Source organism: Nannospalax galili, unplaced genomic scaffold (genome assembly GCF_000622305.1).
Source record: "Nannospalax galili isolate Female #2095 unplaced genomic scaffold, S.galili_v1.0 scaffold945, whole genome shotgun sequence".
Lineage (NCBI taxonomy): Eukaryota > Metazoa > Chordata > Mammalia > Rodentia > Spalacidae > Nannospalax > Nannospalax galili.
The window spans coordinates 1570981-1586712 of NW_008352650.1; the positions used below are offsets into that span (position 1 = coordinate 1570981).

A 15732-nucleotide genomic window follows, 5' to 3' on the forward strand; every position below is an offset into this window, starting at 1 on the left:
CCTCCCAGTGTGGGACTGGAAATGACCTCATACTGCGAGTAATTTTACATTAAATTACACTCTCTGCATTTGTTAGTTGCCTAATATTTTCATGTAATAAGTAAATTGTTTTTGTGGTTAAAAATTCACAAAACAGCCTGGGTGTGGTAGTGCACACCTTTAATCCTAACACTCAGGAAGCAGAGGCTGGTGGATCTCTGTCAGATGGAGGCCAGCCTGGTCTACATGGTGAGTTCCAGGCCAGATGGGGCTACAGGGAGACCATGTCTCAAAAAACCAAAATATTTTTTTTTTCACAAAACCAGGCTGAGGGGATGGCTCAGTGGGTAAAGCACCTGACATATAGTCATGAGGATCTGAATTTGAACCCCCAGAACCCACATAAAGCTGAACACAACAGTATCTGTAATCCCAGCATTCCTAGGAGATGGGAGGCAGAGCAAGGAGAATTCCCAGAAGCCCACGCGCCAGCCTACCTGGCATATACAGTGGTAAACAACAAGAGATCCTGTCTACAACAAGGTGAACAGAGAGGACGAACAGTGGAGGTTGTCCTCTGACCCTCACACATGTACTATGTCATGTATGCACACATACAAACACATATGCATGCATACAGTTTTCTTTTTAATTAAACTTTATTTTATGTGTTGAGACATATTGTCCGCATGTAGGTAGGTACACCCATGTCATGCCATACCCACAGAAGAGGGTGGTCGGAGCCTCTGGAACTAGAGTTACTGACGGTTGTTAGCCACCATGTAGGTGCTGGGAATTGAACCTGGGTCCTCTGCAAGAGCAGCCAGTGCTCTTAACCGCTCTCCAGCCCAAAGTTTTTCTTTTAGCGACAGGGTCTCCCTGTAGCCCCAGGTGGCTTAGAACTCACTTTGTAGACCAGGCTATGCTTGAACTCACAGAGATCTGCGCCTCTGCCTCCCAAGCGCTGGGATTAAAGGTGTATGCCACCACACCCGACCCCAAAGTTTTTCTTTTTTAAGTCACAGAATATTGATGTACAGACTCAGCCTTGGAAACCCTGGTTTGTGCAACCCCAAGGGGTTGTCAACTTTGTTGTGACTGTTGCCCTAAACTTCATGTATGTGTTTACACACAATTGAAGGAATAACTCACATAGTTTGTAGACACTATTTCAGGATATGACTGACCTCTGTATCCACCAGTTCCACACTTTGGAGTCAATGAAACACGGATTGAAAATATTCGGAAAAGGCTGCAGCATAGCTCAGTAGCAAAAGTCTGCCTAGCATGCAGAGGGTCCTAGTCCCAGCACAAAAAGGGAGAATATTTCAGAAAAAAAAATGTGTATTTTCTGAACATGTGCAGATTCTGGTTTTAGGCCTTAGTCCTTCAACAACAGAAGCAGCAACTCTCTGCATAGCGTGTACAGTATGTATGCATCTACGCTGTAGGAAGTGTTATGAGTCCTCCAGAGATGATCTGAAGCCTCCAGGAGGATGTGCACAGGTTCTACACAAACACTAACACAGGGCCACCAGGCACCCAACTTTGGGGATCCCTGCCTGAGGATCCTGGTGTCCATCCCCGTGATACCGAGGGATGACTAGAGTGGCTCAGAAGCTGTTTAAATGGGCCATCTTTCATCTTACACTCAACTGAGCCCATGAGGTGGTCAACCACGTCTCCATCAAGGAAGGAGGGTGAAGAGAGTGACCCACACGGGGCAACAGGACCACCCACAGTGCCGGGGTCATCAGCACACCCCTCACCCAGGACTCTATAGACAGAGAAGCAAGAAGTGCTGTGTGGGGGGGCTGGGGGGGCAGGTCAGGTGGAATCCATGGAAAGGGGTGTGTGGGGGCTGGGGGGCAGGTCAGGTGGAGCGTCCATAGAAAGGGGTGTGGCTTGTGACAGGCTTTATCCTGAAGGTGGGGGCATGGGGACAGCACTGGTACTTTGTTTGGATTTTTAAATTTTTATTTTTATTTTATGTGTTGGCTTGTATTGTCTGCATGTAGGTAAGTGCACCCGTGTCATGCAATGCCCTCGGAGGACAGAAGAGGCTGTTGGATCCCCTGGAACTGGAGTTATGGACAGTTGTTAACTGCCATGTGGGTGCTGGGATTTGAATCTGGGTCTTCGGCAAGAGCAGCCAGTGTCCTTAACCGCTGACCCATCTCTCCAGCCCGAGCCCTGGTACTCTGAGGAGAACATGAAGGGTGCAAGGCATGCTGGGAGAGGGAGGAGGATGCGAGGGCTGGTGGGTGTACTGGAGGAGCACTCCATGAGGCTGTGTGTGTATGCATGTGTGTGTGTGCAGTGCATGTGCAGTATACATGTGCATAGTGTATATATGTTGAGTATTGCAGTATGTGTGTAGTCTGTGTGTACAGTGTGTGTGCACAGTGTATGCGTGTACAGTATGTATACAGTGTATGTGTAGTGTATGTATATAGTGTATGTATGTATAGTGTGTGTACAATATATGTGTGAGAAGTGTGTGTGGTATGCGTGTGTATACAGCATATGTGTGCCATGTATGTGAGTGTAGTGTATGTGTGTGCAGTAATGTGTGTAGTGTATGTGTGTGCAGTATGTGTAGTGCATGTAGTACGTGTGTGTGCACATGTGAACACATGGAGGGCAGAGGTAGACATTGAGTGTCTTCCTTCTATCACACTCCACCTTACTTTTTAAATTTATTTATTATTTTTTTATGTGTATGTGTAAGTGCACCAGTATCATGTAGTGCCCATGGAGGACAGAAGAAGGCATCAGAGTCCCTGGAACTGGAGTTATGAACAGTTGTTAGCCGCCATGTAGGTGCTGGGATTTGAACCCAGGTCTTCTGCAAGAATGGCCAGTGCTCTTGACTGCTGAGCCATCTCCCCAGTCCCTCCACCTTATTTTTTGAGACACGGTCTCTCACTGAACCCATGGCTTACTGGGATTGGCTAGACTAGCTGGCCGGGGAGCTCCAGGGATCCACTTGCCTCTGCCTCCACAGGGCAGGGGTTGCAGACGTGTATGACCACATCTAGTTTTGCACAGGCACCAGGAATCCAAGCTTAGGTCCTCATGCTTGAAAGTCAGCACTTTACTGACTGAAAGATCTGGAAAATGCTGCCCAAAAGAATGCAGAGCAGATGGATGCACATCCAGGAGTGCCCTGACAGCTGCCGGAAACCGCACAGCCAAGTATCTACCAAGGGATAAGGGAGAGGTTTTACTGCATCTTGAACTTCTAGATAACAGTCCATTGCTGAGGGAAGCCAAGCAGGGACTCAAGACAGGAACCTGGAGGCAGGAACTGAAGCAGAGACCCTGGGGGAACGCTGCTTACTGGCCGGCTCCCCTGGCTTGCTCAGCTACCTTTCTTATCCAGCCCCCGTCCACCTGCCTAGGGATGACCCTGCTCACAGTGGGCTGGGCCCTCCTACATCAGTTAGCAGCCAAGAAAATGCCCCAAAGACATGGTCACAGGTCAACGTGATGGCAGAAATTCCTCAGTTGAGGGCCCCTCTTCCCAGGTGTGTCAGGCTGACAACCAAGATGAGACACCACAGTAGGGAAACACGTGGGCGTCTCTGTGAGCCACTGAGGTCTAAGTGGGGAAGGAAAACCTGCTCTGAACGTGGGCAGCACCTTCCCTCAGGCTGCTGTCTAAGACTGAATAAAAAGGAGAAAACGAGCTGAGCACCAGCATTCATCGCTCTCTGCTTCCTGACTGTGGGCACAGTGCCGCCAGCTGCCCCACACTCCGGCTGCCATGCCTTCCCCCTGTGGTAGACTGCACCCCAGAACTGTGAGCCGGAATAAACCTTCCTTGAAGCTGCTTTCTCAGGTGTTTTGTCACAGCAACGGGAGCTGCAACTAACACGGTGTATGTGCTGTTTTACAAACGCTATTCAGCCTGAAGAGCTAAAACAGAAGGGGAATGCTCTGGGGTTCCTGTTTCCTGTGCCCCAAAGCACATTCCCATTTTCCCTGCCTTGGCCTGGCTTTGGTCAGACAGGACATAGAGACAGATGACCAGCAGGTTGGTCCATGCCGGTCCCCTGCAAAGGTGGTACGGATTGGCAGGTGGGCCTGGTGGAAACTCACCCCCGCTCATCTCGGCTTTGAGGATAATAAATTTGTGTATCAGTCTCAGAACGGCTGAAGGCTGAGGGTGGAAGGCCAGCCACCTTTCCTTTCATGTGCCTTCATGGCTGACTTCCTGTCAAATTCCCAGTCTACCCTCAGGGGGACCTGAACACCATACCTGGGGCACCCCCAAGTTACCCGTAGTTGGGGAATGGCAAGCCTGTGGGAGAAGTTGGTCTGCTCGGTCCCTTTGTCCCTATGCCTTTCCTGTTGGCAGCGGAAAAATCCCACTAACCGCTTCACGCACAGGTCACAGAGACCCCCCCAAACCCAAGCTCTGAGTGGCATTTCCCATCCCAGTGGGCTTTGGAGTCCAGTACAGAAAGCCTCATTGTCTTGTAGTGGTTCATGCCCTCCAGGGCATCGGGAGAATGAAATGAACAGAGCTTCTGGGATCTACCTGGGGGCTGGGCTGCAGGCTGCAGGAAGTTCTGCCAAGCCGGGTCCTGCTTACCCACAGCCCCAGCTGGCTGTGAAGCCCTCTCTGGAAGCCCAGGCTCTCAAGTGCCCTACTTAAAAGGGCACCTGACCAAACCAGGTGTTCTTTAAGCCCTTGTGAGGAGCCATTGATGGGTGAGACAAAAGGAATGCTTGAGACCAGAAGCAAGCGGAGTGTTCTCTGAAGCCACAGCTCCTGATTTCAAAGTATCAATGAATGATAATGGGGGTGGGGGGGGCCACCGTCCACAATAGGTCCACCTGAGAGTTAGATAGCCAGAGTTCCTTTGTAGCACAGTCTACAGCCAGCTCTTCTTCCGGTAAGGTCCCCAATGTCCCCAAACCTGTCACCAGCAGCCAGGAACTGTCCCTACAGCCCTGGGCGCAAACTCAATTCCAGTGACCACAGGTTCACCACAGAACAATCAGGGTCTGTGAGCAGATACCTGGGGCAACCTCCAGGAGTCAGGGTGGCAGCTGCTTGGCCACAAGACAGGCCTTCCTGTAGCCTTTACCCAGGTCACAGCCAGCCAAAGCGTGGAGGACGAGTCTGCTCTGTCCCCACATGACTGACTGGTCAACTCACCATCAGCCTTTGATCTTGACCTTACCGCCTGTACTTGGAAGATGAGAATGAACAGGCACAGAGCACAGTGAGTTCCCCAGGTGTTCACAGTGCCCTCCTCACGTCCTCCTTAGCATACCCTTCTTTAGGTGGGGAAACTGAGGCACTGGCCCCATATTAAATAGTCTTCCTGATGTCAGGGGAATGCTTCTGTGTCCTCTGGTGTTGCCAATGCACAGAAAGCCAATGTGGGTAGGAAGAGTTGACAAGATAGGAGGGGCGGACTCGCAGGAGAGGAACACAGAAGGCTCAGTTCCCAGGAGTTGAGCAGCTGCATGGATGAGCCCATGATCTTCCCGTGGAAAGACAAGCTCAGGGGAGTCTAGTGGAAGCTGAGCCCCGAACAGCAAAACCTCACAGTACCTGACAGAACAGCACTGTGGAACTGAGCCTGACCCCAGGTGACCTGTCCGAGAGTAGGCCCACCGTGGCATGGGGCTGACTGAGGTTTAACTTAATCTCTCCCACTGGCAATGCCCATCCACCTATCAGAAATAAGATCCATGCAATCCCCTCTTGTTGGAAACTGATGCTGTGGGCCGTGGGTACGGCTCTGGACCATCCACACCGTCTCTTCCCAGCTCACATGAGACCCTGGATAAGGCTGCAGGAACGTGGGCTGGGGCAGCCTCTACTTCTGGCCTGGCTGCTTTGGGGAAGAGAGACAAGAAGCCTGAGAGTCGTATGAACTCCTGTGGGGACAGCTATGGGAGGGTACCAAAGGGCAAGGGGCAAGGGGGTAGAAAGATGATTTTATTATGTATGAAATACACAAAAATTCAGTAAAAATTATTTTCAAAAGCCCAAGATTCCTTAGCTGGAGGAAAGGAAGAATAAGACCAGACATTCCGTCCTAGAGTGGCTTCTTATTTTAAACACTTCAAATATTTTCCTCTGTGCTTCGTCTAAAATATGTAAGTACACCATGTGTATACAGTGTCCACAGAAGCCAGAAGAGGATGTCAGGTCCCCTGGAACTGGAGTTATGGATGGTTGCTAGCCACCTCGTGGGTGCTGGGAACTGAACCCACGTCCTCTGTAAGAACAGCCAGTGCTCTTAACTGCGGAGCCATATTTCCAGCCCTATTTTATATTTTTTTGAGACAGGGTCTAATATAGCCTGAGCTGGACTTGAACTTGTGATCCTCTTGCTTCTGCTTCCTGAGTACTGGAATTATGGGGATGCACCACCTCCTCCAGCAACCCAAGTGTCTTTGCTGACCATGATCTACTTCCTAAAATATTCTACCTGACCCTGGGTAGAATATTTGACTTTTTCCTCAACAAGGAGAACAAGTGTCTCTGAAGTCCCACCTACTTTGTGACCCCTCCTTTACTGTGTGAGGACAGGTCAAGACACACAGAGCCCTCACAGCCCTGAGGGATGGTCCCCGGTATGCTCCGTGAGCTGGCTTCACATCCAGAAGAGGCTGGGATGGGGTTGGCATGGAACCCTCCATCCTGACAGCCTCTGACCCCTGGTAAGGAGACCTCTCACCCCGGCCCTCAGCCTCTTCCCAGCAAATTTGCCATCCACTGATGTGCACTGCTCCCCCTGGCCAGGGTGGCATCTTTAACACCACTGTAACCCTCCGCCAAGGGCCTGGCACAAGAGAGGGTGGAAAGGAGATGGGTTGATCTCTCAGTGACATGGCTCTAGGAGTTTCTAAAACGCACATTGCACATGAAACTAACAGTTCCAAGCAAAACTGAAGACTGTCTGCCGTAATTAACATCGCACTTGTGTGCAGGCATACACACGTGCCACACAGCGGAGCTGGATCAATCCACCTACCAGGCTGGGCCCTGTGGCTTTCTGCTGGCCAGCTCCTCGCTCTAGGGACTGCTGATCGCTCAGTCAGCCGTGCCCGGGAGGACAATCAATGTGGCTCCCAGAATGGCAGATCAGAGCATTAAACCTCTATGACTGAGGGGCCTTCTGCTGCTGGGGATGGGGCGGAGGGAGGGGGGGGGCTTGCATGCTTTCCCAGACCTCAGCACTGGCGAGTCCCAGGGGAAGCCTGTGGTGCTCGTCTGGAGATGTCTTTTCTGACAAGTGGAGATGGAAGTAATCCGAGAGAGGCCAGCCTGATTCTGCCACTTCAGCCTCAGACCCTTCCCTGGTCCAGCCTGGAGAGACGACCTGGCTGTCCGAGGCAGTGGGGGCTGAGGGCCACAGGCTGGGAAGAGAGGCTGAGGGGATAAATCACTGCTCTTTACAGGGGCTTTTCGCTCCCGGGTGCTGAGCTGCTGGAGCCAGCAAGACAGCATCTCAGCTCCTGCGATTAACGCGACACCACGTGGGTGTGCACAGGGCTAATTATGAAAGGTGTAAATCACAGGCAGGGAGAGACAGGCACATCACTCAGGTTTATTACCGACACAGTTTAGTAAAAGATAACCAGGCTGGATGGCCTGTCTTCTCCTTGCTAGCCCAGCTGTGGGGTGGGGCAGCGGATGGTGGGGAGGGCTGTGCCAGCATCCATAAGGGAGGAGAGGACAAACTAGCAGTCCCTTGGGTGCCATTTTTATTTAAATCTTATCTTAGTCCAATTGCGTGACAGCACCCATTTCCCAGGAAAATGAAGGAACATTTCACTCCACATCTCCAACTGCTTTCATGTGCTTCCGTGTGTCCTGCCTGCGTGCCATCACAGAGCCCATCATCCACACAAGATGTCGTTGGTGCTATTAACCAGCATCCTTCATTAAGGGCTGGAAACCGGAAAGGCAGCAATCGTTTATTTTTCTTTTTCCCTTAAGGCATTTGCAAATATGCTCAGAGGCTGTGAGACTCCGGGTGCATCTAATAAATAAAGCAAAATAATTAATAGCCCGCATGGTCTGGAGACTGTCATCCCTATAGCTCCTATGCTGGGTGGTTGAGCACTGAGTGCTCCTTTTCATCCTGTATGATTTCATTTTTGGAATACATTGGGTTACTGAGGACATGGCAGAATCATTCTGAACTCAAAATTAGTGAAAATTTGGGCCAGCTAGAAGGCTCAAGGGGTGAAGGAGCTTGCTGCCAAGTCTAATGGTCTGAGTTCCTTCCCCAAGATCCACATGGTGGAGAGAAGCAGCTCCTGAAAGTTGTCCTTTGACTTCTGCACTGTGTTGAGGTACACCCACCCACTCATCCACAAATAAATACATGAAAAAAATACATGTTACATGTTAAAAAAAAAAGTGGAATGTCAAGTTGAACAGTTCTGATTTTACAGAAATTAACAAAGATGAACATAGATCTCTGAACCAAAGCGCTCTCTTAGGATCCATGTGCACAGCTCAAACTCACAGCAGCATCAAGGACATTTTGTACAACTTAAAAAAGATAAGGGGTGGGGCTGGAGAGCAGTTAAGAGCTGACTGACTCCTCTTGCAGAGGACCCAGGTTTGATTCCCAGCACCCAAATGGCGGCTAAGAACCATCCTTAACTCCAGTTCCAGGGGAATCCGAAGCCCTCTTCTGACCTCCAGGGCATTGCACGACACGGGTGCACTCACATACATGCAGGCAATACACTCATACACATAAAATAAAAATAATAAATATTTTTTAAAATGATAAGGGGCTAGACATAGTGGCGCACACCTTTAATCCCAGCACTCAAGTGGCCTGTGTGTTCGAGGCCAGCCTGGTCTACAAAGCGAGTTCAAGGACAGCTGGAGCTACAGGGAAACCCTGTCTCAAAAAGATTAAAAAAAAAATAATAATAATAATAATAATAATAAGAGAAGGAACAAGTTGATAATAATAATAATAATAATAATAAGAGAAGGAACAAGTTCTGGCTTGAACCGGACCTGAGGTCAGGCAGGAGCTGGACCTGGGGTGAGACAGGAGGCAGTTCTGGGGTGCAGCGGGCCGATGCAGCCATCCTGGCAACACCTGGTGCTGGCCAGTCAGAGAACATAGGAGAACAAGGTACAGCCTAGGGGTGGGGGTGGGGGTGGGGGTGAGAACCCAGGCCATCCCCAAGGTCACCACCATGCAGCCTTTTGAAAGGGAACCACACACTTCTCAAAGCTTGGCTGTCATACTGTCACATTCCAGAACAGAGTTGGGTGAAGAAGGGCAGGAGAGAGGGAGGATGTTGCTGTTACAAATGGGCCTCGGTGCGCCATCCTGTGTCCTTTCTAGAGGACCAAAGGCTCAGTGGTAATCTACAGAAGTCCAGGGGCCTTGGAGGTGTTCAGTTAAAACACCTGGAATTGACCCTGGGGGATCTGTTGCCCCAAATCACAGTTTCACCAGGAGGAGAGGACCCTGGGCCCCTCTTCACATCCGAGCCTGCAGGGCCCAGCAGCAGTGGAACCAGAAACCAATCTCCTGACCTCATTGTCAGGACCACGGCCCACCAGGGGCTCTGCAGGCTGGACCAGCACTCCCTTAGGGGTCTACTGTGGTCAACAGCAGGATGTCTTCCTGGTTGCTGGGCCTACAGGGGGCACCTGTGTCTACCAGTCAGAGCCGGAAGGCCAACTCCCAGTGTCAGTGGCCTGGAGGCTCATGGGGACCTCTGTGGCCTCCGGGTGGATCCTGTTGCTGTGCAGAAATGGCTAATCATCACCCAGGCTGGTGGCTTCCCAACTTTCTTTTAACGTTCCCCTAGGCTATTTAAAAATGGAATGAATACTAATAATAATTTGACTAAATTTAGGTGTTCCCCTTAGGCACTGATTAAATTTCATGAACTCTTTTTCAGGCGCTCAGCCCAAATTCCATTTCTCTCTGTGTGCCACAGCCAAACTGGGGCTAAATACCGGACTTGCTGACCGTGGCATGGAGTGGGTGAATTCCACCTAGAGAGCACCATCTTCCTTCTTGAGTGACAGCTCAGTAAGAAAAGGGTCTCCAGGAAACAGGCGGTGGAGGAGTAGGGAGCACTATTGAAGGTGGGGTAACCAGAGTTTGCTCAGAAAAAGAGCACATGGTCCTGGATCTGCAGGCCCCAAAGATCTGCCAGGTCATCTACCGGTGTCCAAGCGAGGGATGACCTAAGCTGGGACTCTCCCTTGGTGGGAGGAAGTGGGACTAGAAGACAGAACCTTCTGGACTCTGGACTTAGGGCCTTTAAGACACTCTTTGAACCTCTGTCCCCCTTGGATGGCTAAAGACCCCAAAGTTGACCTTGAGTTGACCTAGATCTGACTTAGAGCTACAAGTGCCAAGACAGAGATGTGAACTGGGCCCAAGGTCGACCCTGAGGGGGCTGCTATCCACCACACCCAGCTCAGCAACAGTGGGCACACGGCTCTAGGGAAGTTTCTTTGTGAAAACGCACAAACCTTCACTACAGACAAACACTCAAGATGCTTCCCAAAGTAAATAATATCACAATTAACTTCCGTGTGTGGTCAAGGCTATACACAGATCCTGTGTGTGCACACATGTACACATGGAACCTGAGTGTGCCATTGTGAAGCCATCTGGTGGCGCTTTGCCGGCACTCGCGGGCTGTGTGGGTGTGGCTGTGTGCCTCCATCACACCTCTACACATCTGCACTTTTCCACAACCAGGACTCAAACCACTCATGCAGCAACCTGGCAAGCGTCTCTGGCCGGTATAGTCACCCTGGCCTGTGTCTCTGGAAACCACTGGAGGAAGAATCCCACCTGTGGACAAGCTCCAACACAGACACAGCCAGCAAAGAGAAACAGAGAACCCGGAGCAGTTGGATGCCCAAGGGAGGGGCACGGTCAAGTGGAACACCTCACAGTGAGATGGCAGGAGACAAAAATGATGGTCAAGGAGACACGTGGCATGGGGAGAGTTCCCGACGGGGCGTGACTGGAACGGCACAGGGCAGAGCAGCAGGGTCCTGCGGGGCAGCGTGAAAACTATGCAAAACAACGGGCATGGTCCTAGGTCCCCTTCACGGGACTGCTCAAGTCCCTCTGCACCAAACAGCCATGGAAGATTGTTATAGTTGCACTGTCAAACAACGGGCATGGTCCTAGGTCCCCTTCACGGGACTGCTCAAGTCCCTCTGCACCAAACAGCCGTGGAAGATTGTTATAGTGGCACTGTCAAAGATGGGGGGGGCAACAAAAACTGGGTCTGAAAAGATGAATCACTCAGTAAAGTATTTGCCACATAAACCCAAGGACTTGAGTTCAGATACCCAGCACGCAGGTAAAAAGCCAGGTGATGTGGCCTGGAGGCAAAGACAGGACCATCTCTGGAGGTTATCAGCCAGCCTAGCTGAACCACTGAGCTCCGGGTTCAGCCAGAAAGCCTGTCTTACAAAAGAAGACTGACGGCCAGGGAGATGGTTTAGTTGGTTAAAGTGCCTGCTGTGCTAGTACAGGGACCTGAGTTTGGATCCTCAGAACCCATGTAAAAAGTCAGTTATACGGCAGTTCAAACCCATAATCCCAGGTTTGGGGGCACAGGGGCAGAGGCACCAGGATTGCCGAAGCATATGGGCCAGCCGGCCTAGCAGAGTCGCCGAGCTTCAGTTCCAGAAAGAGATCCCGTCTCACTGAATGAAGAGCAAACCAGGTTGGAGAGCAACAGAAGGAGATACTGAACATCCACCCCAGCCTCAGGTGCACACACACGTTCACATCGTACACCACACATGCACACACAAACACGCTCACACTCGTACACCACACATGCACACACAAAGTCACACTCATACACCACACATGCACACACGATCACATCATACACCACACATGCACACACAAACACGCTCACACTCATACACCACACATGCACACACAAAGTCACACTCATACACCACACATGCACACACGTTCACATCATACACCACACATGCACACACAAACACGCTCACACTCGTACACCACACATGCACACACAAAGTCACACTCATACACCACACATGCACACACGATCACATCATACACCACACATGCACACACAAACACGCTCACACTCGTACACCACACATGCACACACAAAGTCACACTCATACACCACACATGCACACACGATCACATCATACACCACACATGCACACACAAACACGCTCACACTCGTACACCACACATGCACACACAAAGTCACACTCATACACCACACATGCACACACGATCACATCATACACCACACATGCACACACAAACACGCTCACACTCGTACACCACACATGCACACACAAAGTCACACTCATACACCACACATGCACACACGATCACATCATACACCACACATGCACACACAAACACGCTCACACTCGTACACCACACATGCACACACAAAGTCACACTCATACACCACACATGCACACACGATCACATCATACACCACACATGCACACACAAACACGCTCACACTCGTACACCACACATGCACACACAAAGTCACACTCATACACCACACATGCACACACGATCACATCATACACCACACATGCACACACAAACACGCTCACACTCGTACACCACACATGCACACACAAAGTCACACTCATACACCACACATGCACACACGATCACATCATACACCACACATGCACACACAAACACGCTCACACTCGTACACCACACATGCACACACAAAGTCACACTCATACACCACACATGCACACACGATCACATCATACACCACACATGCACACACAAACACGCTCACACTCGTACACCACACATGCACACACAAAGTCACACTCATACACCACACATGCACACACGATCACATCATACACCACACATGCACACACAAACACGCTCACACTCGTACACCACACATGCACACACAAAGTCACACTCATACACCACACATGCACACACGATCACATCATACACCACACATGCACACACAAACACGCTCACACTCGTACACCACACATGCACACACAAAGTCACACTCATACACCACACATGCACACACGATCACATCATACACCACACATGCACACACAAACACGCTCACACTCGTACACCACACATGCACACACAAAGCTCACACTCATACACCACACATGCACACACGATCACATCATACACCACACATGCACACACAAACACGCTCACACTCGTACACCACACATGCACACACAAAGTCACACTCATACACCACACATGCACACACGATCACACTCATACACCACACATGCACACACAAACACGCTCACACTCGTACACCACACATGCACACACAAAGTCACACTCATACACCACACATGCACACACGATCACATCATACACCACACATGCACACACAAACACGCTCACACTCATACACCACACATGCACACACAAACACGCTCACACTCATACACTACACATGCACACATACATGACTCATATACCACACATGCACACACATACACACACACCCCACACACGGAAAAAAACCAGAAAACTCCAGCAGGTCCCCAACAGGGACATGGGCAGAGTAGAGAGGAGCCACAGCTTGGATACTCCGTGGCAATGACCACACAAGAGCCACGGAGCCTCTGATGTGACGCCAACCAGCGCCGCACAGCTCTGCTCCAATCATACAGAATTAGACAACAAGACTGGAAAACATTCACATCTGGGAAGAGCTGCTTAAAAGGGTGAGGGAATGATGCCCAAAGCCTGCTGGGAAGTAACCCCTTCCCCAGAGCTGGGACTGGGTGCTGAATCAGGGAGAGGAGCTGTAACTTAGTGTGGTGGGCTTAAGCGCAGCAGGGGCGGGGCTCAGTGTGTTACCATTTTCCACTGACTACACATTACACAGATGCTTTTGCATATATCAAATACAAAAAAATGTTTACAAATTTAACCAAGAAGCCAGATTTTATTTCTAGCCTGCCTATAGCTCTACTTGGGTATCAAAGATAATGAAAAGTAAATAAAAATAGCTGGGTGTGGTGGTGCACACCTTTAATCCCAGCACTTGGGAGGCAGAGGCAGGCGGATGTCTGTGAGATGGAGGCCAGCCTGGTCTGCGAAGTGAGTTCCAGGCCAGCCGGGGCTATAGGGACACCATGTCTCAAAAAAATTAATTAATTAATTAAGACAAGGGTTAGGGAGATAATGCTGTGGTGATGGAGGGGCAGAGAACGTAGGTAGAATTTCATCTTGTTTTTTTCCTTATTTTCCAAAATTTTGTTAGAGTGCTGGTTAGTTTTTTGTTTTTGTTTTTGTCAATTTGACACAAACTAGAGTCACTTGGGAAAATTTCCTTCATCAGATTGTTCTGTTTGTTTCTTAATTGTTCTGTTTGTTTCTTGATTGACAATTGATACAGGCGGGCCCAGTCCACCGTGGACAGTGCCATCCCTGGGCAGGTGGGCCTGGGCTGTAAGACAAAGCCAGAGGAGCAAGCCAGTGAGCAGCGTTCCTCTGTGGGGTCTGCTTCAGTTCCTGTCTCTGGTTCCTGCCTTGACTTCTCTGGGTGACAGACTGTGATCTGTGAGCCAGTGAACACTGTCCTCTCCAAGCTGTTTTCTGTTTCTGTTTTGTTTTGGTCTTTTTGAAACAGGGTCTCTGTAGCCCCAGCTGTCCTGGAACTCACTATGTAGACCAGGCTGGCCTTGAACTCACAGAGATCCAGCTGTTTTTGTTTTTTAATCAGTGTTTTATCACAACAGAAAGTAAACTAGAACAATGTGTTCCCTTTAGAATACAAAACCCAAACTGAAAACCCTCCAAGACACGGAAAATGTCAAAAGCAAAAACAACAAACAAACAAAAAAACAAACCCAAGCCAGAGCTGGGGGAGACGCGTCTCAAGGTAATAACGTGGAGATGGACGGGGGCTGGGAGATGGCGCAGAGGTTAAGAGCACCGGCTGCTCTTGCAGAAGACCCAGGTTTGAATCCCAGCGCCCACACGGCAGCTAACAACTGTTTGTAACTCCAGTTCCAGGGGATCTGAATTCCAAGGGCATTGCACTACACGGGTGCACTCCCGTGCACACAGTCAATACACACATACACATACAATAAAAATAATAAATAGCTGGGCATTGTGGCACACGCCTTTAATCCCAGCACTTAGGAGGCAGAGGCAGGCAGATCTTTGCAAGTTCAAGGCCAGCCTGGTCTACATAGTGAGTTCCAGGACAGCTGGGGCTACAGGGAGACCCTGTCTCAAAAAGACAAATAATAATAATAATAATAATAATAATTAATAAATAATAAAAAATAACAATGTGGAGAAGGTACTTCAAGTTCTGCTCTGGCCTCCACATGTGTGTGCTTAGGCACACTTACATGCATACCAAAGTGGGTGTAACACACACACACACACACACACACACACACACAAAATCAACCCACAGCTTCAACAGGATGCTACAACTGTAAGTCAAAACCCAGCCAATGTCACATTGTGTAACTGGACTTGAACTTGTGGTCCTCCTGTCTCTGCCTCCTAAGTGCTGGGACTACACACATGTGCCACTATCCTGGTTTGGTTTATTATGGTGTTGCAGTTGGAATCCAAGGCTTCATACCTGAAATACAATCACTCGACCACCTCAGCTACATCCCTAGTCCATAGTCTCATTCTCTTAAAAATTACATTTATGGGGCTGGAGAGACAGCTCAGCGGTTAAGAACACTGGCTGTTCTTG

At 49.9% G+C, this 15732-nt stretch overlaps 1 protein-coding gene across 5 annotated transcripts in view; it reads right to left on the reverse strand.

The window, feature by feature from the left end:
* Tbc1d16 (TBC1 domain family member 16) overlaps positions 1–15732 on the reverse strand; it is a 104504-nt gene that overhangs the window by 30489 nt on the left and 58283 nt on the right. The gene's annotated exons all lie outside the window — the stretch shown is intronic.